We start from the raw sequence: 27,064 nt of genomic DNA on the forward strand, positions 1-27,064 counted from the left end.
AGGCCGTGAAGGGCTAGAGGTTGGTGCTTTTAAGCCCCCCACAGCTTGGGGTCATTGTACCAGAATGGAGATCTGCCGCTCCCAGCTCAACCCAAGTCTTGTGCAAGCGCTGCTGCAGCTGCCCCAGTTGCCATGGGTGTGTGAGAGGCAGAGCGAGGGGTACCTGGAGAGAAGGTGTTTTGGGTGACGATGCTACCTGGTTTATGGGTTCTCAGCCTGGGTGCCTGCAATGTCACTATCCGACCACCAGGCGATGAATTCTGAAACTCCTTTAGAACAATGCATTTACGCTGCTGAGTAGTAATCCTTGTACTGCGTTCATTCACTTACGTATTTATTTAAAACACAGCATGCTGGAAGGTTCCGGAAGCACTTTTTTTTTACACAGAGTTAAACTCTGGAACTCCCTCCCTCAGGAGCCAGTGATGGTCAGAGGCAGAAATGCTTCTGAATGTCCATTTCTGGAAGCCACAGGTGGAGAGAAAGTTGGTGGGCTTGGTTTCCTACTTGCAAGTTTCCCATGAAAGGCATCTGGTTGGCCACTGCGAAAACAGGACACTGGACAAGAAGGGCTCTTCTGAAGTACCTCTGCCCATCTTTCCTTCAAAGGCCTGGAGGGCTAAAGGAGCCTGAAAGCAACAGCAAAACATGGTAAGGGTTTGTATTTTATTACAGACATAGTCCACCCATCCTGCCACTGCTAGACACCCTCCCTGAGTGAGACTCAGTTTTACTATGCTGAGAAAGGGACTTAAACGTCCCTATCCTCACACAGTCCAAGGCCCTACCCCTGTCTCTCCCAACAACCCAGTTCATCTCTTCCAGAAGTGGAAGGTTCCCAGAGAGACAGGCCTTTAATCTGACCCAGAAAGCCTGGGTCCTTCTCCTGCCCATCATAAATTCATAGGATTGCAGAGTGGGACCATGAGGGCCATCTAGTCCAGCCCCTTGAAAAGCAGGAATCTTTGGCCCAACATGGGGTTCCAAGCCACAGTCCTGAGATTAAGAGTCTCATGCTCTACCATGTACCTCTGCATGGCAAGCATGCCTCTGAGAATGTGTCAAGTGCAGTTTCTGTGCCACGAGGAAAACATGACTAGCTCTCACTTAAGAAGCGGGGTGTTTGGGGGCAGGAAACATGGCTCATAAGATGCTTTAACCCCCAAACCTCTTCTCCTCCCGTTCAACCCTGACGGAGCCTCTGAAGAATTGCCAGCTGCAAGGCATTTGCAAACATGGAAGCCGCTTGGTATAAACCAAACAGAGCACCATTCTCAGGGCTGGGGAACACCTGCTCCCCTAGATATTGCTGGACCACGACATGGATGGGGAGCATCTCTGGCTTGCCAGATGTTTCTGGAGCCCCATCATTCCCCTGGCCAGCTGTTGGGAGTTGGAGTCTAACGAGATCTGGAGACCCCACTTGTGTCCCCCATCCTAAGACTACAACCGCCCATCATCCCTGGCTATTGGCCATGCTGGCTGGCACTGACTGATGGGAGTCGGAGTCCATCAACAACATCTGGAGGGGGGAGGCATGAACTTGCCACCCCCTGTTATATATGGACCTTCTCTCCTCTTGTCTACCCCGCCTCCCCTTCTCCTCTCCTCAGCTCTTCCTTTCCTGTCGGCCTCTGAAGTGGTTCTGTAAGACGCATTATGTGGGAGGCAGAGCCCATTATCTCTCAGATAAATGCAAGGCTCAGAGGCGGGAGAAGACAGTGATAGGCAGCAGGGAGGTGCCCCCCCCCAGCCGCCTATTGAGAGAGGCAGAGAGGAGCACTGGAATCTGCACCCAGGCATGTCTCATGCTTTCGCCCTGGCAATATCTGAGCCTGCCTCTTCACAAAGAGTTCTTTTGCAGGAGGAAATGCTTCCCATTTTAAAGATGGGGAAGTGGAGGCCGAGGCCGAGCGACAGACCCAAGGCCACAAAACAAGGCCGTGTCCATGGTGGGGGGCATAGCTGAGTGGTAGAGCACCAGCCCGCATGCAGAAGGTACCAAGTGCAACCCCTGCCAGCATCTCCAGGTGAGACTACGAAAGTCTAAAATCCGGAGGGGCTGCTGCCAGTCAGTGCAACCAATATTGAACCAGATGGGCCTTGCATAAGGCAGCTCCCCAAACTAGATTTGTGCCCAGGAGTTTCTGACCTCCCACAAAAGCAAGCTCATAAAGCAGAACTGTCATATAGGCTTTTCAACGAATAGCTAGAAATCCATAGAATTACAGAATTTTATTGTTGGAAGGGACCCAGAAGGGTTATTTAGTCCAACTCCCTGAAAAGCAGGAATTGTCAGACAGCAAGTTCAGGCCTACCTGGTAGCTGTGTGTAATTTATTTCATTCCCGCAAGATTCTGAAAGAGCCCACGTGGAAATAAAATGTGAGAACATGAGGATTTCTGGGTGGTCTCTCCCCACACCCTATGAGATGTTTGCCCTATCTAAATTCCTAGGTTGCATGCAGTATTTGGCCACTGTGAGGAGACTGGACTAGGTGGGCCCCCTTTGGCCTAATCCAGTAGGCTCTTCTGACATTCCTATGGAACCTCCAGTTCCAGAGGCAGTCTATCAGGATTCCTAGTTTCTTAGGGGCAGCTGGCCACTGTGAGAAGAGGGTGCCGGGCTAGAGGCTCTCCCCCCAGGGTCCTGATCCAGGTGCTGCAAGGCTCTGCTCTGAGGTTCCCACTATTATTTCTCAGTGAGCCTAAGGAGGGGAAACCTGTCTTGGGGCTTCTGGAATGGACGGAGTCTGTGGGACATGCATTGTGTGATGGGAGTTGTCATGTGGGCTGGAGGTTAAGGTGCGGGACTGGGACCAGGGAGAGCCAGGCTCAGGTCCCCACTAGGTGGCCTTGGACATTCCTAGTCCTGCTTAGAGATGCTGTCAGGGGGTGAACCTGGAACCTTCTGTGTGCAAAGCAGGTGCCTGAATTCCAGTCCTCATGGCTTTGAATAAGGGGGTTATTTAAACAGGAACTTAGAAAGTTACATCTAGCTCAGCTGTGCACACACTGACTGGCAGAGGCCCTCCTGGCGTCTTCTGTGCTCGGGTCCTGCTTGCGGGTTTCCTACAGGACGTTGGACTTCCTCAGAAGGTGGCTGACTCCACTGCTTCACTGGAGCAGAGACTGGATGGCCATCCCTCAGGGATGCTTTCACTGTGATTCCTGCATTGCAGGGGGTTGGACTAGATGACCTTTGGGGGACCTCCTTCCAACTCTGCAGTTCTAGGATTCTGCGATTCTACCAGCTGCTGCAAACTGCAGGAGGAGAGAGGGCTCCCATGCTCTAATCCTGCCACAGGCAACTGTTCAGCCCCTGAGAGATGGGGATGCTGGACTAGATGGGCCCCTTTGTCCTGACCCAGCAGCCAGGCTCTTGTTCTCACGTGTGTGTGTGTGTGTGTGTGTAGTGGGAGTTCTGTTAATAAAATCGAACAGACCTCCCCTCATCACCTCCTACTTCCCTTCCAGCCACAGCGTGACCCTTGGGTAAATACAGTTGCCAACGGTCGCCCAGCAAAACAGAGACTCGGGCTTTAATCTGGGATTAATCTATTCTCTTTTCTCCAAGTTACACGTGCCAACTCAACAAGGTGAGCGCTTCCTGCCTCTGGCAAAATCTGCATCAACCCACCCACTGAAAACCCCCCGCCAGAAGATACCGGTTCAGCGGAATAGTTTGTATGGCACTGTTACCGGCTTGGCTCCAAATGCAGCCAGGCGGCTGCTTTTCTCAATCTGGATCGAAGCCAGTTTGCATGCAGGGTGCGGGGGAAGGCATCGAAATGCAACGTTTCGGAAGAGCCGGCAGGGGAGGTACGGGATACATGCGAGTCGTGCTTAAAGCCGTGTGCCCAAACCAGCGGCGGATGCGGAATAAACACGAGTGTGCGCGTGTGTTTGTGTCGAAGAGGACTCTCTCCTTTTGGGGTTTGACTTCGCTTAGCCAATGACAGGCTGGGACAGGATTCTGAGGACAAAGGGGTTACTGATATCTAGATGACCCCCCCCCCCACACACACCCAGCCTGATCCTAAGGAAGAGGCTCTTCTGAGGAGGGGAGGGGGCGCCAGAGTACTTAGAAGTAGATTAAGATGCCGTGTGGGGGGTGCGTTACGTTGCTAGCCTCTCATTATGCCTCATTCTCTCCCCCCCCCCCTTTCTACTCTGCATGAAACACGCACAGCGGTTCTGAAAAGGGACTTTGGGGGGTGGCGGCAGATATTCCAGGAATCTTTTCTCTCTCCAGACACAACATCCTCTCCTTCCCCACCCAGGGTGGGGCGCCCACCCACAGCCCTGGGCAAAGCGGCAGCAGGAAGAAAGGGGCCGAGGTGGAGCACCAGCGTCCCCCCACCCCCCATAATCCTTAAATCGGAGAGCACACACCGTGGGGATAAGTCAGCGTGGGAGAAGGTGGATGGGCAGCAGGACAAGGAACTGTCAGCGCCACCCGAGGGTCATCGCCGGCTGGGTGACTGTGGGTCATCACAAGCTAGCCCCCTCCTGAGAAAAACTGGCGCTTTCTTCTCCCCACACCCAGCTCCAAGGGAAGCGTTAAAAATGCGCCCTGGGCTCTTAAAGTCGTGCCAAGGTGCTAGTCCGTAGGGGGGCTAAAAGTGCTATTTTACTCCAGCTCTGTTAACCCAGAGCGTGGGATGAGGCGGGGGGGGGGGGCTTTGTCAGCGGGCTATGACCTCCGCTCCCCACAGATAACACCGAAAAGGACAAATCACAAATTCCTGTCCTCGTCCCCCAGGGCCACAACGGTTCACCTTCCCAATTCCAGCTTCATTCCTATACTGCAATCTGCAAAAAGAAGCACCCCCCCCCATTCTCGGCGTATTTGCTGCGTGGAAACCATATCCGAGCGCCCCCCCCCCCCCGGCAATTGCCTTCTTCCCTGCTCCCGATCTTGTTTGTGTTGGAAGCTGCTCGTCCTCCTCCCACCCCCCTCCCCTGACCTCACATTCTGCCCTGGAAAAGCATCATTGTGGTCTCCATGGCAACCAGGGATGAAGGCTGCTGCTGATGCAGGGAAGATGCCTGGGTCCCTCGCCTCGGGCCAAGGTAGGGAGGGCCCCCCGCTGAGCTGGTCCACCCCTCCTTGTCGGGCTTTGGGCTCCGAGTCCAAACCCGCTCCCCAGGTGAAGGACGCAGCTCACCCCTCTCTCTCTGCCCATGCCCCGGAACTGCTGCAGCGCTAGGAAGAGAAAAGTCTGGAAGAAACTGGTGGATGGAGAGAGAAATGGAGAGAGGGATGCGCGAGGCGTGGGGAGTGGGGAAAGGAAGCGTGGGGTGGGTAGGTGGGCGCAGAGATCAGGTTAGTCACCTCTTCCTCTTCCTCCCCCGCAGCAGCCCACACACCCAAGGACGCCCCCTCCCAACACTCTGCGCCAGGTTTGCAGGCGCTTCAACCCCTTACAGGTACGCGCCCCACCACCTCTGAACCCCACTCCCCGCACCTCAAAGAGGCTCATCTCTCTCTCTCCTGGGACTGAAACAGTCATTTTGCCACCGCAATTGTTGCCAGAGCTGAACGTTGGGAGGTGTCCTCTGAGCATGTGCAAAGCGCATTTTCCTTCCTCTACTCGCGAGGGACGCTTTCTCTCGGAGTGCGGGTGGGTGTAAAGAAAGAGTGTGTGTGTGTGTGTGTGAGAGAGAGAGAGAGAGAGAGAGAGAGAGAGAGAGATCATGGAAAGCAAAGCCAGATGTTGCTGGACCGCATCTTCGTATTATTATATCTTATTATTTACCAAATCTCTCTCTCTCTCTCTCTCTCTCTCTCTCTCTCTCTCTTTTTTTTTTTTTACTGCTGGGGCTGATGAAGGGGTCCAATGGCATCCAGAGAGCCCTATCCCTATTTTCATAGCTGTCTGACAGGCAGAAACTCAGCCGGGCAATCAACCTCTAAAGGGAAATGCAGAATCTTCACCTTGATAATATCACAGGAACCAAACAATTTTGCGGACCACAGGGAAACCTCAGCATCCCTCGCGCCCAGTACTACCCCTTCCCTCCACCCTGTGCCAGGCAGTGGGGAACCCCTTCTCAATTCCACTCCTAAGGAATCCCCAAGGTTCTAGTCCTCAGGCTGCAGAGGAGCATTTGAGGGTCGGTGAGGATTGGCTAAACCAAACAGCTGCTCGTCGCAGGAGAAGCAGCTTCTCTCAGGCCCTTCCCACGCCCTTTGAGGAGGTTCAGACCACCACCCCGTTTTCTCGCTCTTTATGGTGGTCCTCACCACCAGCTCTGCGAGGTCCATTTTACTTCCGACGAAGCAGACTGAAGCTCCTGAAGGTCTCGCGTCTGGAAATTCTGGGGGGGGCCCTGATCCTGAGCGCAGTCCCTGCAGAGTTAGCACCCTTTTGCTCAGCTGGGCTTCCTTCTGGGTGAACTGTTGTTGGAAGAAGAAAGTTAAATTTATTATAGGAAATGCGTATTTGGATAGGAAAATAGTTCCCAGTTCTGGGTGATTTAGCAATATAACGAAGACACGTTTGCCGCCTTAATTCTCCCCGCAGGGATAGAGCCAAAAAGGCAAGAACTCCCCCCAAGAGAAACGAGGGGGAGGCAGGAAGTAAGAGCTGCAACCCGAGAGTATCAGTCTGGCGTTAAAGGAGAGGTCAGCACGGAGATCAAAGGACAAGGAGACAGTTTAGGAATTTGGGACTTCCCTTCTCCGTCTGCTTTAACCCTTTGCAAACCGCTGTACGCCAACACATGCAAGGCAAAGATTCCTAGGTTTGGACTGCGCATCATACAGGGCCCAGCAGGGGGTCGTTAACATGGGGGGCGGGCATCGGTTGCCATTCACGAGATGTTGTTAGTCTCCAACTCCCAGCAGCCAGAGAGGATGATGGGAGTTGCAGTCCAGCAGCGTCTAGAGAAGGCATGCGGGGGGGGGGGATGTTTGGTCAAGCCAGTCGAAAACTTCCTGTTTCCTCCTGGCTGGAGCATCCTTCCTTTGCATGTTACCAGAGGTGGGCGTGACCTTACCTGTCCAGGTAACAGAAGGCCAAGGCACTCTCTCTCTTTTTCACTTCCTTCCTTCCTCGTTGAACCAGCTTCTTAGCTAGAAAAGCAGTGGGATCAAATCTCCCATATGGGGTAGATGCACATATGTATATTTGTAACTAAATCTCCCATCAGGGATCCAATTGTGAACTGATGTGAATAAACAACTTTTATTGACTTTAAGATTGTCATGTCTTTATACTTTTAAGAGGGATAAAAGGGAACTTACCAGGAATATACAATTCAATATTGAATTGTATAAAATAGTGAGAGGCTTACACAAGCCTGCAACCAGCTATCTGCTGTGTATGTAAAAGGGGAATGTAAACTCTGCTAAGTAAAGGAACTTGCTAACGCACGTTAGGAAGGATATTAATAAACAACATATCCTCTCCTGCCTCCCTGAACATTCCATATATATATAATAGCTCACCATCTTACTTTAAAAAGTGTGAGATGGGAAGTGCAATGGGCAAGGTCATGGAAAGAGAGACAGCATGGTGCAGTGGTTAGGGTGTCAGACCAAGGTTCAAATCCCCACTCAGACATGAAGCTCTCACTGGGTGACCTTGGACCAGTCACAGTCTCTCAGCTTAACCTACCTTGCAGGGTTGTTGTGAGGAAAAAATGGCCCACTGAAGATTTGGTCGCTTCAAGCAAACTTATGCGCTGCTGGGATCTGAAAGCCCATGTTGGATTTTTAAATTTTCTGGTGCATTTTATTTATTGCTTGCCATGTTTTGCTGTGTTGAGTTTAGCACTTACATTTTTGGAAAGGGGAGTTATAGATCTGATTTGTTTCATAAAATGTATTATATGCCGCTTGACTGTAAAAACAACCTTCAAAGCACTTTACAAAAGCTACCCGTTAAAAAGCAATTAAGAACAACTATTTTAAACCCCCCATCTCCAACCCCATCGTTCAGCACGGACGCTGAGGTCCAGCGCCAAGGGCCTTCTGGCGGTTCCCTCCCTGTGAGAAGCCAAGTTACAGGGAACCAGACAGAGGGCCTTCTCGGTAGTGGCGCCCGCCCTGTGGAACGCCCTCCCATCAGATGTCAAAGAGATAAACAACTACCTGACATTCAGAAGACATCTTAAGGCAGCCCTGTTCAGGGAAGTTTTTAATGTATGACATATTAGTGTATTTTTGGTCTTTGTGGAAGCTGCCCAGAGTGGCTGGGGAAACCCAGCCAGATGGGTGGGGTACAAATTAATAATAATAATAATAATTCAAAAAAACAGTTAAAATAATGACTAGGTAAAAACCAGATTAACAGAATCACGGGACTGTAGAGTTGGAAGGGACCCTGAGAGTCATCTAGACCAACCCCCTGCGATACAGAAGTCTCAACTAAAACATCCATGCCTAAAACACCTATCATCAACAGTTCATGTCTGGAGAAGCTCTGCCTAAACAGAATTGCTTTGAGCAGGTCCTGAGCTGTTAAGGGCTTGACTGAATGATCGGTTGGTCACATTTATATTCCCCCTATCCCTCAAGGACTTGGGGCGGAGTACACAGTTATCCTCGCAACATCCCTGTGAGGTAGGTTCTGGTCCTAGCAGTCCATACCGGCTCCTTATAATTAAACACACATTAGTGATGCAAGATTAGGAGGTCAGGAACAGGAAGCCGCCCATGTGTCCTAGCCTAGGTTTTGGGTACACAGTAGGCGGAAAACCAACAGGTGTAGCTTGCTGCGATCAGCGCAGCGTCCCCTGTTGGATATTTGCCTGTCATGCAGCTGGCAAAGGCAGAAGAGCTGCCAGCTGCCTGCCTCCGAGGTGAAGGGGGCCAGTGTTTGTGGGGCTCCGTGGCATTCGGGGCACGTCCTTCCCGACCCACCGGGCAAGGCAAAGCCAAGCCAAGCCATGCCAACCCCCCACCTCGCCCCGGCTGCTACGTTCGTCACTCGCTGAGCAGCGTCAGCAAGCGTCGCTGCTGCTCCGGCAACGGGCGCACTAGCTGGGGCAGGTGCTGCCACCCGGTGGCCACAGGAAGGTACTGCAGGGCCAGAGCGGGCGTGACGCAAACACGCGGCAATTACACGCCAGCAGCACCAAGGCTGGCCGGGCACCCTCAGCCCTCCAGAGGGTTGGCAAAGAGGCCTTTTCCTTATCGGGGGCGCCAGCAGGATCTCTGCTGCACCCACAGAGGATGGCCCTTTGGGAATGGGTAGGATGGTTTTATTACGGGGGGGGGGGAATTGGGGGGGGGAAGTTACCCAGCCAACACATCTGAAGCGTTGGCCTCCTGAGCTCGTGTGAATTTGACAACATCCATTTCCAGAGCAGAGGAGCTCGTTCCGCCGCACGGCGTTACATGCAAACACCACCACTGATTTCAATACATTCCCCTCCATTGGACAACCTGCCCTGGGCAAGGAGACCCCGTTCCCAAACATAGAAACTCACCAAAGAAATAGCCCAATAGTTGGTTTCATTTAGTTCCAAAGGGTAATAAAAATTGTGGTCCAAGAATGGAGGGGAGGGGACCTGACTCATGGAACGAATGGAACTGGGACGCCCACGCACACCTAGGATATGTAGATATTTTCATTAACTCGCGTGAAGTGTGCACTTGAACCACGCATGATGGACAGGGGCACGTCTGGATCTCAAGGTTTCTGCCTGGCGCCACAGCTTTTTCCGTGACATACCGATGATGTTTTGATGCTGCTGTGTTAAATGTATCATGGGGAAATGTGGGAACTCTTGTGGGAATTTTTCGAGGATAGTAGGGGAGGATATATTGATTAAATATTATCCTTCCTCACTCACGCTAGTGAGCTTAGAGCAGAGCACATCCCCTTGTACATTGCAGGAAGCGAGTGGATGGATTTCTTAGAACCATTTGAGTTAAGCAATCCAGTCTGGCTTGTCCAGATTGGATTGTTCCTGGTAAATCCCCTTTAGTTCCCTCTTAAAAACAATAATGACACAACAGTCTTCTTTTAAAAGTAATGAGAAGGTTAACTTGCATTCAGTTCACAGCAGGCTTTAGCTCAGGGGTCAGCAACCTTTTTCAGCTGTGGACTGGTCCACCATCCCTCAGACCATGTGGGGGGCTGGACTATATTTGGGGGGTGGGGAATGAATAAATTCCTATGCCCCACAAATAACCCAGAGATGCATTTTAAATAAAAGCACACATTCTACTCATGTAAAAACACGCTTATTCCCGGACTGTCCGCCGACTGGATTGAGAAGGCGAATGGGCTGCATCCAGCCCCCGGGCCTTAGGTTGCCTACTCCTGCTTTAGCTTGTAGTTACAGTTACAGAGAAAAGCGTGGGTTCATCCTCTGTGAGGGATGAGCCCATGTGCTGCTGGCTGAGGGCCAGCAGACAGCAAAAGGAAAAATGGAGAAAAAGGATCAAGAGAGAACAGTGGCTGCGTGACTGGCCCTTTTGTAGAGTCTGCCAGCGTCACGCCCATCTCCCTGGTCACACGCAGGGGGAGGATGCTCCAGGTGTGACAGGAAGTCCTCCTGGCTGGAGCAACATTCCCTGTGTGTACACTCGGGGCAAAAAAGGAAATGTTGTATTTGACTGTGTCAGTGATATTATATCCCACAACTCTTAACAGCCCATATGCCCTTTGTTCTGGGCTTTTTCTTCCCTGTTTTTTCTTGGGAGTTAGGAACCTTATGGCAACAATAAAATGATCAAGGCTTCCTGGCTGCTGTTTTGCTTTGATTTGCCTGGCTGAGGTCTCTTGCTTGAACCTGATCAAGTCTGAACCCACAGGTCTCTAGACCCTGGCAAAGTTGGGAAACGGTTTAAGTAGCGTACCCCAATATTTTGTCCTTATCAGCCTTTCTGGGATCCTTTCCAACCTCACAATTCTAGTATTCTTTGCTTCATTGGAGGTTTTTCAACAGAAGTTGGGTAGCCACCTGTCAGGGATCCATTGGCTGCATTTCCTGCATTGCAGGGGTTGGGCTAGATGACTATTGGGGGACCCTTCGAGCTCTACAGTTCTATGATTTTGTGTGCACACAAGGGGGAACCCCTTCTCTCCACCACCTGCTTCCTCGCAGCCCTCGTCCCTCCTGGCTGTTTCCCACCCATCATAAGCCATCCATCTGCCAGACCTTGGCCAGAGCCTCCCTCTCCTGCTCCAGTTCTCCTTTTTTTTTTTTTAAAAAAAATAATTTTTATTAATTTTCATAAAACAAAAAACACACAAATAAACAACACATGACTTCCCCATGCCTCCCCTTCACTGCACCCCTGTTTCAGAAGTTTTTAGCAATCCTTCATTCCTTTTCAATATTTAATTTCCCTCAAAATTTTCTTGACTTAAATATTTACAGCTATAGTTCTCTATTTCTTAACCCTTAACATTTTATCAGTCTGAAATTTTGCAACAGTTCTTAAGATATAGTTTAAATTTTTCCCAGTCCTCTTCCACTGTCTCTCTCCTCTGATCACGGATTCTGCCGGTCATCTCTGCCAGTCCCATAAATTCAGTCACCTTCGTCTGCCATTCTTCCAGAGTAGGTAATTCTTGCATCTTCCAATACTTTGCCAGGAGAATTCTTGCTGCTGTGGTTGCGTACATAAAAAAGGTCTTATCTTTCTTTGGTACCAATTGGCCGACCATGCCCAAGAGAAAAGCCTCCGGTTTCTTTACAAATGTCCACTTAAGGACTTTCCTGCTCCAGTTCTCCTTTGCCCAGTGAGATGGGCCTCTCTCTCCCTGGAGAAACTGGAGGGTCTGGCATTACGGCAGGGAACGTCCCTTCCCCCCTTCCTTCCTCCCTCCCAGACCCAAAGGAGACTTTACGGTTCCCCCACTTTCCTCAAATCCAGAGCCAGTTGCAAAAGGATTAAGTCACAATTATGGGGAGGGTGGAGAGCAGGATGAGGCCTGAAGGTGCGAGTGGGCAGAGAGGAGGGACTCCTCAGATGAAGAGCCTTGGAGTGGGGGCGAGGGCTCTCTGGATTCTCGAGGAGGGGGGATAGGAAGGCTTCTTACCACACCCCACCCTCCGAAGCCCGTGTGGGGATGTTGCCAGGGAGTTTGGCCAACGGGACCGAGAGAGACAGGGAGAGAAACCAGGGCAGGGTGGCTGGGCCTTGGCGCCCCCCCGATCTCCCCAGGAAGGGCTTCCTTCGGCCCGGGTCCTCCGGCCTGGCACGGGCGAGCCAGGAGGAGGATTAACAGTTCCCTGCGCCTCCAGCGTGGCGTCGCGCTGAGAGTGGTTTGGAGCGGGCAGCCAAGGCGCTGCTAATCGAAGCCAGGTGTGGGGGGCTTTTTTGAGGGGGGAGGCTCGGAAATGGGGGCTTGTATCCTGTCCAAGTCAGGCCGGTCCTGGGCCCACCGCTGAGCATGCGCCAAAGCCGCAGCTGCTGCTGGAGGAGGAGGAGGAGGGAGAGAGGCGCTGGCTCCCCGCATCTGGCCTGCCTGCGTCGCCTCCTCGCGCGGTGATTAATGGCGGGGAAGGGAGGGGGCACCCAGACCCCCCCCCCGCCGCGCCAATGAGTTCACCAGAACCTCGCTCCAATGTGCGGAACTCGTTGAGGGGAAAGGCGCCCTCTCCGCGCGCGCCACCCCGAAATGCGCCTCGCGCTGCCCGCGCGCAGCCAGCAAGGGGCCACGAAACCAGTTTCTCGCCCTTCCTCCTCGGTTCCCGCTTGGGCACGGCGTGGAGAGCCACCCGGAGAGCCCTGTAGAAGCAGGATCAGGCCAGAGGGGGCCCGTCTAGTCCAGCCTCCTGTCCTTGCCAAATGGCCCCGAGATAAAGTGCCTTTGGAGGTTCCATAAGAACATAAGCAGAGCCTGGGGGTTGCTGGATTGGGCATAAAGTGGCCCCTCTAGTCTTGTACCCTGCATCCAACCAGATGCCCCAAACGGGAAACCCACAAGCCAGACATGGAGGCAACAGCGCTCTCCCAGCTTGCAGTTTGGAGGTAGGCTACCCCTGTGCCTGGAGGTTCTGTTTAACAATCCTGGGTAATGGCCTTCCCAAAGGGGGCCCATCGAGTCCAGAGCCCTGTCCTCACTGTGACCAGCCAGACGCCCCAAAGGGACCTGAGCAACTCTCCACTGTTTCTTCCCCATTGCCTGGTATACAGAGGTAGACTGCCTCTGGGTGTGGAGGGTCTACTATCACAGCAGGCCTCCGATTGGAGGTTCTGTTTTACAATCCTGAAGGCCCCCTGAGTCCAGCTTCCTTTTCTCTCAGTGGCCCAATTAGGGGAAGAAAGGAAGCCCGTAAGCAGGACCGGAGTGTGCCAGCTCTCCCCAGCCCAGTTGGACTGGCATGCAGATACATTCACTGCCTCCGCCAGGGCAGGGAGAACAGAGCCATAGCAGTTAGAAGACACTGACAGCATTACCTTCCTCTGTGAATTTTCATAATCCTTTATAAGAGCATTGGAGGAGCCTGGCTGCAGCTGGGTCAGGCCAGTGGGGGCCCATTCAACCCACCTGAGGGATATGGCCCACCAGACCTCCCTTATCTGGCCCTTGAAAATCTCCCCAGGGTGGCGAGGTGTGTGTAGAAAGCAACCTATCCTGGGAAGGCAAAATTTGCATGTGTTGCCCCACCCACTTTTGCCTCTGGCCCCACCCACCACTGGCATGCGGGCCCCCAGCTTCTGCTGCAGAAGAGAATGTGGCCCTCAGCTGGAAAAGGTTAAAGCAGCACACCTTGATCTCAGATCCAGCAACTGAGAACAGGATGTCGGCCTAGAGGGGCCATTGGCTTGATCCAGCAGGGCTATCCATATGGATGTCTACTGTGATAGCAGAACCTCCATGCCCAGGAGCAATCTACCTCTGAATACCTGATGATGGGGAACAACAATTAGATGGGTGGTGTTGTGCTCAGGGGCTGCTTGTTGGCCCCTGTGAGAACAGGAGGCTGGACTAGATGAGCCCCCCGCCCAGGCCTGATCCTGAAAGGCTTTTCCATTCTTATGTTCCTGCAAGTCCTGCAAAACACCACCTGTTGATTATTGCAGATCAGGCTGCAGAGGAAAGCAGACTCTTGATGTTTTCCTGCTAAGCTGATTTCACAAACCGTACTTTGTGCTTGTTAGGTGTGCGTGTGAGAGAGAATGGGGGTCTTTGCCCCACACCTTGTGGCAATGTTCTCTCCCCCCTCCCCCTGCCCCTTTCCTCTCCAGGAGGGGCAGCCTCAGATGTCAGTCAATGCAAGGCCTCAGGGACTCAGCGGCTTGTCTTCAGGTTGCCTGGAGGTGGGGGGGGGCTGCCTGTGTGATTTATACATAACAGACCAATAAATTACCTGGATTAGGCCTGGGGGACCCATTCCTCACACCAGCCGTGCAGAGTATGATGCCAGAACCTCTCCAAAAAAAGAGAGAGAGAGAGAAAAGGAATTGTTTCCAACAATTAGCTGAAGATGAGGCAAAGACGAGAGAGGAGAGTTAATTCTGGGGGGTGGAGCTCAGTACCCCCCCAACCCCATACTCCTTCTTTCTTAAGTTTGTGCCTTGGGGGGGGGTCTCTGATAGTGCCCCTTTTGTAAGTTTGGTCAGGAAGGAAATGCAATACGAGGGGAGCCTTTCTTTGCAATGCACGGTATTTATTCGTTTTGTTTTGAAATTCATTTATTTATAAGTTCAGTGGGACACAGATACTTCTTTGTCTCACCATTTGCTCCTCAGAACAATCCTGCAAGGTGGGTTAGACGAGTAAGAATTGTTGGAAGGGGTCCCCCAAGGACCATCTAGTCTGACCCCCTGCATTGCAAGAATCACAGCCAAAGGATCCCTGGCAGGTGGCCTCCCAGTCTCTGTTTGGAGACCTCCAGGAAGGAGAGCCCTCCCACTTCCAAGCGAGTTTGTCCCACTGACTGTCAGAATGTTCTTCCCGATGTTGAGTCGGGCCAGGATGAGAGATGGCAACTGGCCCAAGGTCACCCCAGCGAGCCTCTTGGCTGAGCAGGGACTTGAACCCAGGGCCTCCCAGGTTCTAGGCTGGCACTCTGACTGCTCCACTGCCACTGCCTCTTTGTCTGGCATCTTGACTCAGAAGTATGAGTCAAGTTTTGTGTCTGTGATGCTGCCTCGCCAAGTCTCGGGCCGTTTTGTCCTGCTGGCTCAAGCGGCTGCTTCTTTGTTTTTGAAAATGTGGGAATGGAACCAGGGAACTTCTGGATGCAGGACCAGACTCCTTGCTTACCCAGCCCAGTACTGTCGGCTCTGACCGGCAGCGGCTCTCCAAGCTCTCAGGGCAGAGATGTCTGCCTTTTGCAGCATCTGGTGCTCCTTGAGCCTTTATAACTGGAGACGCCACTGGGGATTGGACGCGGGATCTTCTGTCTGCAAAGTGGGTTCATGCAATGCAATGCAGGAACAGGGCCTTGTGTGTGGTGGCACCTCCTCCTTGCACTATTAGACATCTCTGTTGCCGTTTTGCTGCCTCCTGAAGGTCTCCATCTGCACTGGAACAAATTTCAGACTGTTTTCATACGTGATATTTTTTGGTAAATTGGTTTGTATCATTTTCTATATATGGAATCATTACGGAAGTGGTTTTAATTGGATCTAAACACTTGTTTTACATTTGTGCCTATTTTTTTTCCTGTTTTACAGTTGCACGCTTTATTGTTGTCGCCTATCCCTGGGACCTTGGGGGTAAAGGCGAGAAATCGAATAAAAGTAAATTAAGAGCAGCTGCTCCACTGCTGAGATGCGGCTCCATCCGCAACAGCATCTTCAGGTAGGGCTGCGAACGTCCCCTGCCTTAAATCCTGGAAAGCCATTGCTGCCGATCACTGTAGGCAATACTGAGTTAGGTGGACCAGTGGTCTGGCTCAGTATAAGGCAGCTTCCTCATAGAATCAAAGGAATGCAGAGTTGGAAGGGATACCCAAAGGTCATCCAGCCCAACCTGCCGCAATTGCCGGAATCTCAGCTAAAGCATCCAAGACTCTGCTTAAAAACCTCCAAGGAAGGACTTGGGAGGGAGTCCGTTCCACTGTCAAACAGCTCTTACTGCCAGAAAGTTCTTCCTATGTTTCTATTGAACTCAGTCCTTCATTAGGAACCATGAAGAGTGGAAGCCTACCTTATTCTGAAGGAAAGGAGTGTTGCCTAGTGGTAGGAGGTCTCAAGTTCAGTTCCTGGCAGCATCCCCAAGTGGTGTGGGATGTAACATAAGCCGTCAAGTACAACGCTTCCTGTTTGCCTAGAGTGGACACAGATAGGGGAGTGTTGATCCAGCCAGTTGAACTTCCTATTCCACCTGGAGCATCCTCTCCCTTCATGTGACCAGGTAGGTGGGCGTGACTTCTTATTACTTTTAAAAGAAGCTTGTTTCGTCTTTATTCTTTTTAGGAGGGACATGAGAGGTCTTCCCAGGAACAGAACCCAATCTGAACAAAGCCATATTAGATTGCTTAAGAGATTCAAACCAATCTACCAATTCGCTTCCTGCTGTATATTGGGGAATGCACTCTGCTGTTGACTCACAAGCGTGAGTTAGGAAGGATACTATTAAATCAATATATCCTCTCCTAGTATCTACAACATTGCCACAGGTAGGACTGGGAATGTTCCCTGCCTGAATTTCTGGAGAGCCACTCAGGGGCAGTACTGAGTTACACGGACACAAGGACCTGATTCGTATAGGCCAGCTATTCTGATTTAAACCCCTCCTTTATTTGGAATTGCGACTCGCTTCCTATGCTCCAGACGAAACCAGCCCTTCATTAAGAACCAGGAGGACTGGAATCTAACTACGGAAAGGGACAAGGGACGTTGCTCAGAGGCCTCAGTCTCAACCCCTGGACTCTCCCGAGTGCAGCTTTTCTGAAACTCTGGAGACTTGAACTCTGGATAGCGCAGCTTCCTCTGATCAGCCGCCCTGGTTCCCAGCCATGCATGCAGAACCAACAGTGAGATCATCGGATGCCTTCAAAGCTGGGTTCTGCCTCCTGCCAAATAATGTTCCTCCTCTCTGCATATTTGGCAAACTCCTCGCTTTGCACCCATTGCTAAGCATGGAGTGGGGAGTGGGGGGAGGATCCCATAATCTCTGGTTCGGAAAAGGACTTTGCCTCCAACCTGTCCTCTCCAGGTGTCCCAAAGGAAATGGAGCATCATTTGGAAAAACCTCTTCCTCCATCTCCTTCGATCATCCCAGAGAGATTATCACAAAAGGCGGTCGTAGCCAGAGAGGAAGAGGGCCAGCTCTGCCTGGTGAGAAGGTCCACGATTCAGTCTCTGGCAGGTAAGGTTGGGGAAGAATATCAGAAGAGCCTGCTGGTCCATTCAGTCCAGCATCCTATTCTCACAGCTGCCAACCAGGTGCCCACATGGGAAACCCCACCTGCAAGCAGGATTTGAGCGCAAGAACAGCACTCTCCCCTCCTGTGGTTCCCATAACTGGTACTCAGAAGTGTGGCTGCCTCCATCCAGATCAGTGGCCATCACTGCTTCCTGTGGCAGGGAGTTCCACAGTTTAACTCTAAAACTGCCCTGAATCTTCCAACATTCCATTTCATTGGATGACCCTGCTGAGTTTTAGTATTACATTGAGAAGTCTATGCACTTTCTCTACGCTCTGCAAAGTTTTATATTTCAACTAAACATCCGGAAGAACTTTCTGCCAGTAAGAGCTGTTTGACAGTGGAACGGGCTTTCACGAGAGATGGTGGACTCTCCTTCCTTGTGGGTTTTTAAGCAGAGGTTGGACGGCCATCTTTCCTGAATGCTTTAGCTGAGATTCCTGCATTTCAGGGGGTCAGACTAGGGTCTTGGGTCCCTTCCAGTTCTACAGTTCTCGGATTCTCGGATTCAACAGGTACAAATGTTATAACATTTATTATTATTAACATAAAATTAAGACCACACATTCATTTCATACCCTGTGTAAAGGTTTTCAGCCAGTTTGCCCCTTGCTGGGGGGCCCAGAAAAAAAATTCACTGGGACTCGAGCCCACCCTTGTTGGCCTGGGAGCGCCTTCCTTTTAATGAAGGGGGCATCGGGTCAGAAGAAAACGTCGTTGAAGATCTCTCCATTGCAACAAGATGAAGAGGAGGAGGGTGGCGGTCCTCCTTGCGGAAGGCTCAGTGAGAAAGGGAAATGCAAGACTCTGAGATCTGTCCTGGAAACCTCACCGGCATCAGAGCCCTGCTGGGTCAGGGCAAAAGGCCCCTGAGGCAAACTTCCTGTTTCTCACCAGACGCCACAACAGGAAGTCCAGCAAGCAGGACGCGGCAAGGCCTCCTCACGTCACCCGTCCCTAGAAAGTGCAAAGCCCGCTTTCAAAGCCATCATGTGGCAGTGAATTCCATAAGTTGGCTGTGCAATGGGGAAAGGAAGATGTCCTTTGGCCTGTCACAAGGAAAAAAAACCCTACCATTTTTCACAACAACATTATAGCACTGGCTGACCGTCAGGCAAATAAATTTGGCCACCATCTGTTTGGCAGTCTGCTGAAGATGCAGTCTCTCTAATGGGGTCTCTTTAACAGAGGCCAGATTTGCCCAAAATTGAGGAGGAGGGCTATTAGTCCAGAAGTGGAGGGGGGCTGCCTTCCCTTCTAGGTCCCCTCCCAGGGGCCCATATGTCAGTGGTGGGCGGGATGACAAAGGCACATTTCACTCTTTTAAAAATGCATTTTCATGTTTTACTTTAAATAATCTCGACAACGCATCAACAATCAACATAATACACAAACAAGTGGGTGTCACAACTGGAACATAAGTACATAAACAGGTTTGAGGTTGTCTGTTGGTTTTTTGCAATCAGAGGGTGCCAGGTGTCTTGCTCTGCTTCCCTTTGGACCATATCAGAGAGCGGGTCTTGTCGTCTGGGCAGCCCAGGACCTCCAGACACACTGGCCAGGCTTGTGCCTCGAGGAGGTCACTGCGCTGCTGCTAATCCAGCAGTTTGACACACCATTGTCTCTCGAGACAGATGGATGACATCAAGGTGCATAAATGTTATAGAATGATAATTAAAAATCAAATAAGTGTCCCAGAGCAAATTTTACCTCTGTGCAGCAGGCATGTTTCTACCCACGGTCACCCACCCACCTCTCTCTCTCCATCCTCCTTCCAGAGAAGAAAAGGATCAGAGTCCAAGGAGGGGAGTGGCCTGGGGAGGGTTCCGAGGGCCGGAGAGAGAGGCCTCTGGAGGGCTGCATTTGGGCTCTGCCCTGGAGGCTCCCTGGCTCAGTGGGTGGGCACCAAGCAGGGGCATAGGAAGGGGGCAGGTCGCCCCGGGTGCCATCATGGAGGGGTGTGTGTGACAAATTATCAAGGAACAATTACTGCCCTACTAGGGCAGTTCATAAAAACTTTTTTAAAAAAAGCCTGCTCCAAAGGTCTTCTCTTACTACACTAGGGATTACATAGCTATATATGAAATTTCATGCATATCAGTTAATATCTTGACCCTCCTCCACAAAAATAGCTGCTTACTTGGTCGTTTTCCTATGTCGTGAAGGCTGAAATTTCAGTTCAGTGGAGCACTTACTGTTCCCATCCCTAACCCTGCAGAAAGCCATCTAATTAGACTTTAATTTGATTTTGACATGTTTTTAGGATTAATTTAATTATTGTTTCATTTTATACCAATGTTATGTATCTGATGTTAGCCGCCCTGAGCCCGACTTCGGCCGGGGAGGGCGGGCAGGATATAAATAAAAGTTGTTTATTATTATTATTATTATTCCTTTGTAAGAAAATATGTTGTTGTTTAGTCGTTTAGTCATGTCTGACTCTTCGTGACTAAACAACAACATATTTTCTTACAAAGGAATAATAATAATAATAATAAACAACTTTTATTTATATCCTGCCCACCCTCACAACATAAAACCATTTTTGCAGGCAAAAAAATAAATCAATCAATGTGGGGGGGGGGGGTGACAAGAAATTTTCCACACCGGGCACCACCTGACCTTCCTATGCCTCTGGCGCCAAAAAGTGCAGGTCTGGGTCTTCTATATGCCAGTTTGCATGCAAGTGGGTGGTAGAGCCCTCTAGAAGCAGGGTTTGCAGTTAGCAGAGCACCAGGCACATTTTGCACCTAAAGATTCTCCATTTGTGAGCACCTCAAAGAGTCTGGGTGCCATTTTTTTTTTTTTTTTTTTTTGGGACCTGGCTGACACTCAAGGATTCCTGAAATGTATGTGCTTTGAAGCCTCAAAGTATATGCTAAAGATAGACAATATATTAATAAATGTAACAATAAAGAGTAGAGTGTTTTGAAAACTGAAGTATGGTACCAATATTTTTATTGTCAACACCAAATTAAACATGTATCAACAATTTCTGCTAAAAATGTGATATTAACAATGTGTTACTTATGTGAATTGCATATTACGGTAATTCATGCTTATCAAAAGTAATAAATAAGAAGTGGCAACTAGACATTCTCTTTTGGCATCCACAACCAGCACCCAGGAGCCATTCGGCTCCTAGTTTTTCTATCCCAGTTCCTAACGCTGCCTGGAGAGGGTTACCTGGGGGGCTGCTAAGAGGCAGGGGGGGCTGGAGGTGTGAGTGACTATCAGACTTTGAAAAGTTGGACCGATTTCACCTGCTGTGTTGAATTAATCAAACTAAATAGTTCTCATTGGCTTTTGAATAAACGTTCAATTAATTGTTACTGTTCTGATTTTTACAGCATTCTGGTCTTTCCTCAGTGGGTCTTGCAAACCACTATTCTGAATAATTCTTTTAAGAAGGCAGGGGATGAAGAACTTAGGCAACCAAGTGGGTGGGTGGGGAGTGTGGCCCATCACAAAATTTGGGAACCACTGATTCTCAAAGGAAATGCAGGCTGCAGTCTCTGAACCAGAGAAGCAGACGTTCTTGTGCTCGAATGCTGCTTGTGGGTTTCCCAAAAGAGGCACCTAGGTGGCTACTGTGAGGGCAGGATCCTGGACTAGATGGGCCCCCTCTGGCCTGATCCAGCAGCCATGATCTTCTGAGGTTCTTAACTTCTTAAGCAGGGTGCAAACCATGGTGTCAGCCTCACAGCCTTACAGGGACTTCAGGGCCATTGTGGGCTTGGAGACCTGTTTTTTGTGCTTTGTTTCCCCTTAAGAAGCAGCCCTGCAGGGCTGCAACTCTGCACAGAGGGAGGGGGAGCTTGGACAAGGCTGCGGTCATGTGTGGCACAGTGGGAAAGGGGAAACAAAAGCTGTCAGCCTCCACACGTTCTTTCTCCCTCAGTCCAGACCCCACTCCATTTCCACAACAGGAGAAAAAACCAGCCTGACCTTACCTTGGGCCAAAGCCACCCCCAGCCTCATTTGTGGCACTTCTGGGCAGGCAACCAACAAGGGCTCATCCAGCCTTGTTCCTGACCAGGAAACTACGAGGAAAGCATGGGGAGTTGTTTAGGATGGATGTGTGTCAGGAAGGATTCAGCAGGACAAGGGTCATGGGGTGGGGGTTTTTCAGACTGAGGGCCACACTACCTCACTGGCAACATGGCAGCAGTGGGTGGGGCCAGAGGGAAAAGAGGGCGGAGCCACAGGTGTGATTTGTATTTTTGTATACAAAAACAGAGGTCCTGCACATAAAACTCTCCATCTTCAATTCAGGCAAGCGAGCGAGAAGCAGAATCAGAACTGTAGACTTGGGAGGGACCCCCAAAGGCCATCCAAACCCTGCAATGCAGGGCCAATCAGAGGCTAGGGAAAGAGGGTGTGGCCTGGGGCAAGTCCCAAGGGCTTGATGGGAAGCCCTTGGGGGCCGAATTTCTCCTCTGGGTCTGAGGTTTGCTCTCCCTACTAGATAAAAGTTTTATAAACATATGTATATTTTCTCTCCTAACATTTGAACTTTGGGATTGTGTGGCTGACAGGGGATTTTAAATGGATCTGAGGAACTCCCTGCTTATACAGCCCAGAATAACACAACCATGTGATGGTCTTAGGTGCCTCTGAAAGGGGGATTAGGCACATTTGTGGTGGAGAGTTCTGTCAAGGACTATTAGACGGCACAGCTAAATCTGGCTGATGAGAGTTGCAGTCCCAGAGGGCAGCAGCTTGAAGAAAGTTGCCATATAGGAAGATAGGAGGGTCAACGTTTCCCTCGTACCTTGGCATTTTAAGGTGCAAGCTTCTGAGTCACACAGGACCCTATCTCTCTCTTTTGAGGACTCATCCTGAAGCAAAAGTCCTGTGTGACTCCAAAGCTTGCATCTGGCAATTTTATGTCTTCATTCCTTTATATACAGCTTGGTTGTCAACAACCTTGAAGTGGTTTACGTTTAGGTACTCTGGGGACATTTCCGCCTGCCAAAATGAAGCCAAGTGACCTGAGCTATTATGGGTTGCAGGGAGCCCATTTTGAAACGGGTAGAGCCTCTTCCTTAAACTGAGGCAGCAGTCAACAATGGGCATTTGAAAAGACAGCAAAATGAGAGTAGGGAAGGCAAGCTACGGTTTATAAAGAACCATCCGTAATTTTGCTTGTCTGCAAAATTCGGCAAGCCAGAGCCACCACTGGGGAGGCCACACTCCTTTTCTGGGGTCATGGGATGGGATGAAGATGTTGGGACTTTCCCCTCTGTCCCCAAGAGACAGGCAGGTGCCCAGACCTAAGTCTCCAAGTTCCTCTTGGCCTCTCCTGCTATTGTAGACCTGCCCCTGTCTGCCTGATGGTGGCTTAGACCAGCATTTCCCAAAAAGGATAGTAGCACCTTGGGGGGTGGGGTGGCTGTGTGTGTGTGTGTGTGCGTGTGCTAAGAGGCAAGGGGGGCACCGGAGATGACAATCAGACTTTGAAATGCTGCTGTCACTGTATCAGGCTCATCCATTTTGTAGCATTAATTAAACAAAATTTAATTGGATTTTGACTAAACGTGCAATTGATTGTTACTGTTTTGCATTTCATTATGTCAGCCTGGACACACCGTTTCTCCGGACGCACCTCTGAAAGCCTATCGAAGGCATCAGAGAACCCCGAATTAAAATAAGGCGGACCCCCACTAAAAGTGGTTGGGGGCGCCCAGGAGGATAGTGAACCGGGTTTATCAGTTTTTAATAACAGAAGCAGGGCCACGAGGAGTGATCCCCTACTCAGCTCTACCCACTGCAATCATTAGACCTAAGTTATGCGTGCCAGTTAATACGTCTACTCCGAGTAGGACTAGCCCCGCCTGCAGACTCCGTTTCTGTTCCTTCCTGCCTCCTTTCGTTGTGGGTACGTGACTGCTGCTTTTGCTTTCGAGCAGCTGTGTCACACACCTCAGACTTTCATATTTGCTAAGCTTCTTATTTGAAAATCTTCCGGGCGGGGGACAGGCGGGGGAAGGGGAGCGGAGCCCTTTCAAAGCGGGATAAAAGCGAACTTCGTCTCCCCTCGTCCCGGGGCGGGGCGGGGCAGCCCTCCCTAGGGCAGACAAGTTACCTCGCTTTCCGGGTTTCTTCTCCTTTCTCCCCCCTCAGCGAGATGGGAAGGGGTCCGCAGGCCGGGTGGTGTGGCCCCTGGGCGCCTTTCGGCAAAGGGAGCGGGCGCCAGAGCAAGGCGTTCGATCCCACGGAAATAATCAATTAATATTATTCTTTGGAAACATTCTGAAGTCGCGAAGAGGCTGACAAGGTAGCATAAAAATAAATAAAAAAAACAAATACGACCTAGATTCCTGTTGGTGTTATTGATAGCAACAGCAACGGTTATTACAATAACTAAATTAAATTAGCAATTAATAAAATAGTAATAATAGCAATAATAATTATAAACTGGGGTGTGGGGATTTGCACATGCTGTTCCTGAAATGCGATTGTTATTCTCGCTCAAAAACCGGGAGAAATCCACGGTAACGACCTCGAAATTCGCCTCGCAAAGCGGCAAGTACGCCAGTCTTTTAAAGCCCCGGAGGAGAGGAAGGCGCCCAGCACGCCCTTGTGGGGGGAGGGGAGAGGAATATTTTCAAAAGTTGAGTGGGGGGAATCTCCTAAAGAGCGATGGAAAGGAGAGCCGTCCGCCTGGGCTTGCGACGCAAGAGAGGCGAAAATGAAACCAGCCTCCGGCGCGCATCCCCGGGTCGGCGGGCCCGCGATCTCCAAACGCCTAAAAAAGGGCCTCTTCTCCCTCTCCAAAGTTGGGCGCGCCTGGGTGGCTTCCAGCAGAATCCATCGATCCTTCCCCAAAATCCCCTTTCAGGCGTTTTTGATGCGGTTGTAAATTCAATTGCGTTGTGTTGTTTTAAGTTGAGAAGTTTTTGTTATTAATTCGTTAACGCGTTTCTTGTCGTTTTCAAGCCTTTGAAAAGGCTGAGGAAAAACCGTCTCGCTCCTCCAGCCAAGGAAGCAAACGATTCCATTCATTTTAAATCCTTTTTTGGAAGAAGAGGCGCAATAAAAAAATATATTGCCTTATATTCCTCGGGTCCATTTTTGCTCCTTAATCGAAATCGCTGGCGGCTAAGCTTAACCCTCGATTTAACCCGGGGGAAGCAGAGCCGGAGAATCTCTTTCGATCAAGCGTTTTATAAATCTTTGAAAGAAGCAAGTAGTTTCACCCGTCCAACCGTTTGTCAATCGACGAGGAGGGGGCGGGTTCGCCTGCAGGGAATATTAGTAGAGCTCCCCTCTCCCCAAAAAATCCAGTCTCCAAGTCCTAACCCGTGTTCAGAGAGTGGAGGGATCTGGTATTTAGAGCGCTGCTCATGCGGGTTTTTATGCCGTAGTCGTCTGAACACGGACTCCTGCATAATATTTTTTTTCCTCGCCGGCCTAGAGAAATGCACTGAGGTTTCGAAGGCGCGGGGAATAAAACACGGATCTTACCATCTATCTCTCTCTTACATACACGCTTCTGGGTCTGGGTCTCGTGTGGACGATGCCTCCCCCTGCTCTCCCGGTTCAAAATCATATCGCGCCTGAACTCCGTTGTTAAACCGCTTTGGGATGGGACCCCTCTCTACTCGAAAAGCGGTCTAAGTCCCACTCCCCCGCCCCCCAAATAATGAAGAAATGGGAGAAATGCCCTTCAGGACCCAGAGATGGATTTCACATAATTTGTGAAGTGGGTCTGATGGGACTAAAATGGAAGACCTAGAGGAGCGGGAAGCAGGGAGACGGAAGGAGGTCCCCGTCGATAAGATTCTGTATTACTTTATTGTAACTTGTCAAAGAGAATTAATTTTGGTTATTTACTTATTGCATTTCAATCCCACCTTTTTTCTCCAAGGAGCTCTAGGTGGTTCTCTTCCCCCCATTTCATCCACCCAGCAACCCTGCGAGGTAGGCGAGGCGGAGAGTGACTGACGGGCCCCGGGTCACCTGGTGAGCTTCCTGGCCGAGTGAGGGATTTGAACCCTGGTCTCTCCCAGGTCCTAGTCCGACACTCTAACCACTAGGCAACACTGGGTCGCTGGAAATGGAGGGGGCGGGAAAGGAGCGGGGTGGTTAGTGCTGGAAGCAACTAAGGAGAAAACAGGACTCTGGTCCCAGTCTCGTTTCGAAATCTCATCGTACAAAAACAAGGTGCTCTCTCTCTCTCTCTCTCTCTCTCTCTCTCTCTCACACACACACACACACACACACACACGCATGCACACATGGATTAACACCACTTTCTCTTTCACACACTTTCCCTGGCCGGTTCCTGCCCCCGGCTGAGGACCACAGCCGTCGCTTTGATAGCAACGGGGGTCCGGGTTGGTTTTGGCTGCAGGAGAAGACCCGACGCGGCGGAGGCTCTTTCCCAAATTTGAGAGAGGCTGCAAAGAAAGACCCCGAGGAAGCAGGAAGGGAGGCCCATTGTCCGTGCAAAACTCCCGGTTTCTTTGGCTTCCCAAGTCCTCGCACCCCCCAAGCCACTGAAGACATGCGAAGAGAAGATCACCCGAAGGGCCCTTTAGTGCAGGACTGGGCCGAGTGTCTTCGCAGCGCCCACCTAGATGCCCCAAATGGGAAGTCCCCGAGCAGGACCTGGACGACTGATTGTGTGACTTCTGAGTGACGAACTGGGTAGAATCCTGCTTGCCTGCTCAGTTCAGAGCGGCTGGTGATTTGGGTGTTGTGTTTTAAAAGAATGAAAACTGGACATTGGTGGAGAGGGGGGCCACCATAAGGATCAGGCCGGGCGGGGCATCGAGCCCAGTACCCAGTTCTCACAGTGGCCAACCAGACACCCCCAAAGCGAAGCCCCCAAGCAGTACCTGAGCGCGCAACAGCAACCCTCTCTGGTATAAAAACATATATCTCTGTAACGAAAGAGACGCTATTTATTCAGATAGGGAATGCTACTGGAAGAGTTCAGGATCCCAACTCCTCCGCTGAGAACTCCCCGTTTGGACCCCTCTCCCCCGGCCCTTCAAAGCGGTCCCAGGCCTCCAAAAAAGCGCCCGACGGGACCCCGGGAGCCGCGCGCCTGAATGAAGCGGAGCGCCGCTTTGTAGTTCCTGCGGCGACCGCCAGGTGTCGCCAGCCCAGCAGGCTCCTTCAGCACCCGCGGAGAGGAATTGGGTCCGTGCGCGCGCGGGCGCGCGCGCGTGTGTTGGGGGGCAGCGCGGGATTCCTGGAGGAGGAGAGGAGAGGGGGCTGTGGCCAGGGGGTAGGAGAGCGGCTGGGGAGCGAAGTGCGAGGAAGGGCTATTTACCCCTAGGATTCCCCCCCCCCCAATCACCATATCCCGCGGAGACATGGGGGCGGTGTGGGTGGGGGGCAGAGGAGAAGCAGAAGTGGGGCAGGGGAGGCGCAAGGAGGGGCGGGCGCTGGCCTCCTGGCCCCCAAACCCGCAGCACCCACCTCTTGGACGAGAAGCGCTCCCGGGGCCGGACGGGGAAGGGGGTGCTCGCCAAGGGCCAAAGACGGAGCTCCCTCGACGGCTGCGGCGGTGACGCTCCCTCTTTTCCTTCCCCTCGGGGTAGCCGGAGCCGAGGAGATCCCCGGCAGCGCGCATTGGCGAGGGACCCGCCCCGGCCTGAAGGTCCTCCCTCCCACCCCATCCCATGGCGGGGGGGGGGGCGCGGCCGCTGCTTCTCCTCCTACCTGGGGCGATTCCTGCGGGAGCCCCGTCGGCGCGGCGGCTCCTCCTCCTCCTCTTTCTCTGCCCCATCCGTCCCGCCCGCCCCGTCGTGCTC

The 27,064-nt window shown here is 51.4% G+C and overlaps 4 long non-coding RNA genes across 4 annotated transcripts; 2 read left to right on the forward strand and 2 right to left on the reverse strand.

The window, feature by feature from the left end:
* Positions 1-317: 317 nt before the first annotated feature.
* On the reverse strand, positions 318-4,857 carry LOC309331654. The gene is made up of 2 exons (XR_014151930.1): positions 4,395-4,857; positions 318-629 (listed from the first exon to the last, which is right to left on the reverse strand). It is a non-coding gene; the product is annotated as an uncharacterized lncRNA (long non-coding RNA).
* A 123-nt stretch (positions 4,858-4,980) lies between these two features.
* Positions 4,981-7,200, forward strand: LOC309331656. Its single transcript, XR_014151932.1, has 2 exons — positions 4,981-5,075; positions 6,530-7,200. It is a non-coding gene; the product is annotated as an uncharacterized lncRNA (long non-coding RNA).
* On the reverse strand, positions 5,613-26,968 carry LOC309331653. Its single transcript, XR_014151929.1, has 3 exons — positions 26,730-26,968; positions 16,073-16,192; positions 5,613-6,402 (listed from the first exon to the last, which is right to left on the reverse strand). It is a non-coding gene; the product is annotated as an uncharacterized lncRNA (long non-coding RNA).
* Positions 14,540-19,312, forward strand: LOC309331655. Its single transcript, XR_014151931.1, has 2 exons — positions 14,540-15,724; positions 16,342-19,312. It is a non-coding gene; the product is annotated as an uncharacterized lncRNA (long non-coding RNA).
* Positions 26,969-27,064: the final 96 nt, after the last annotated feature.

Source organism: Podarcis erhardii (assembly GCF_964252035.2).
Source record: "Podarcis erhardii genome assembly, chromosome: 16".
In the NCBI taxonomy this organism is placed as follows: domain Eukaryota; kingdom Metazoa; phylum Chordata; class Lepidosauria; order Squamata; family Lacertidae; genus Podarcis; species Podarcis erhardii.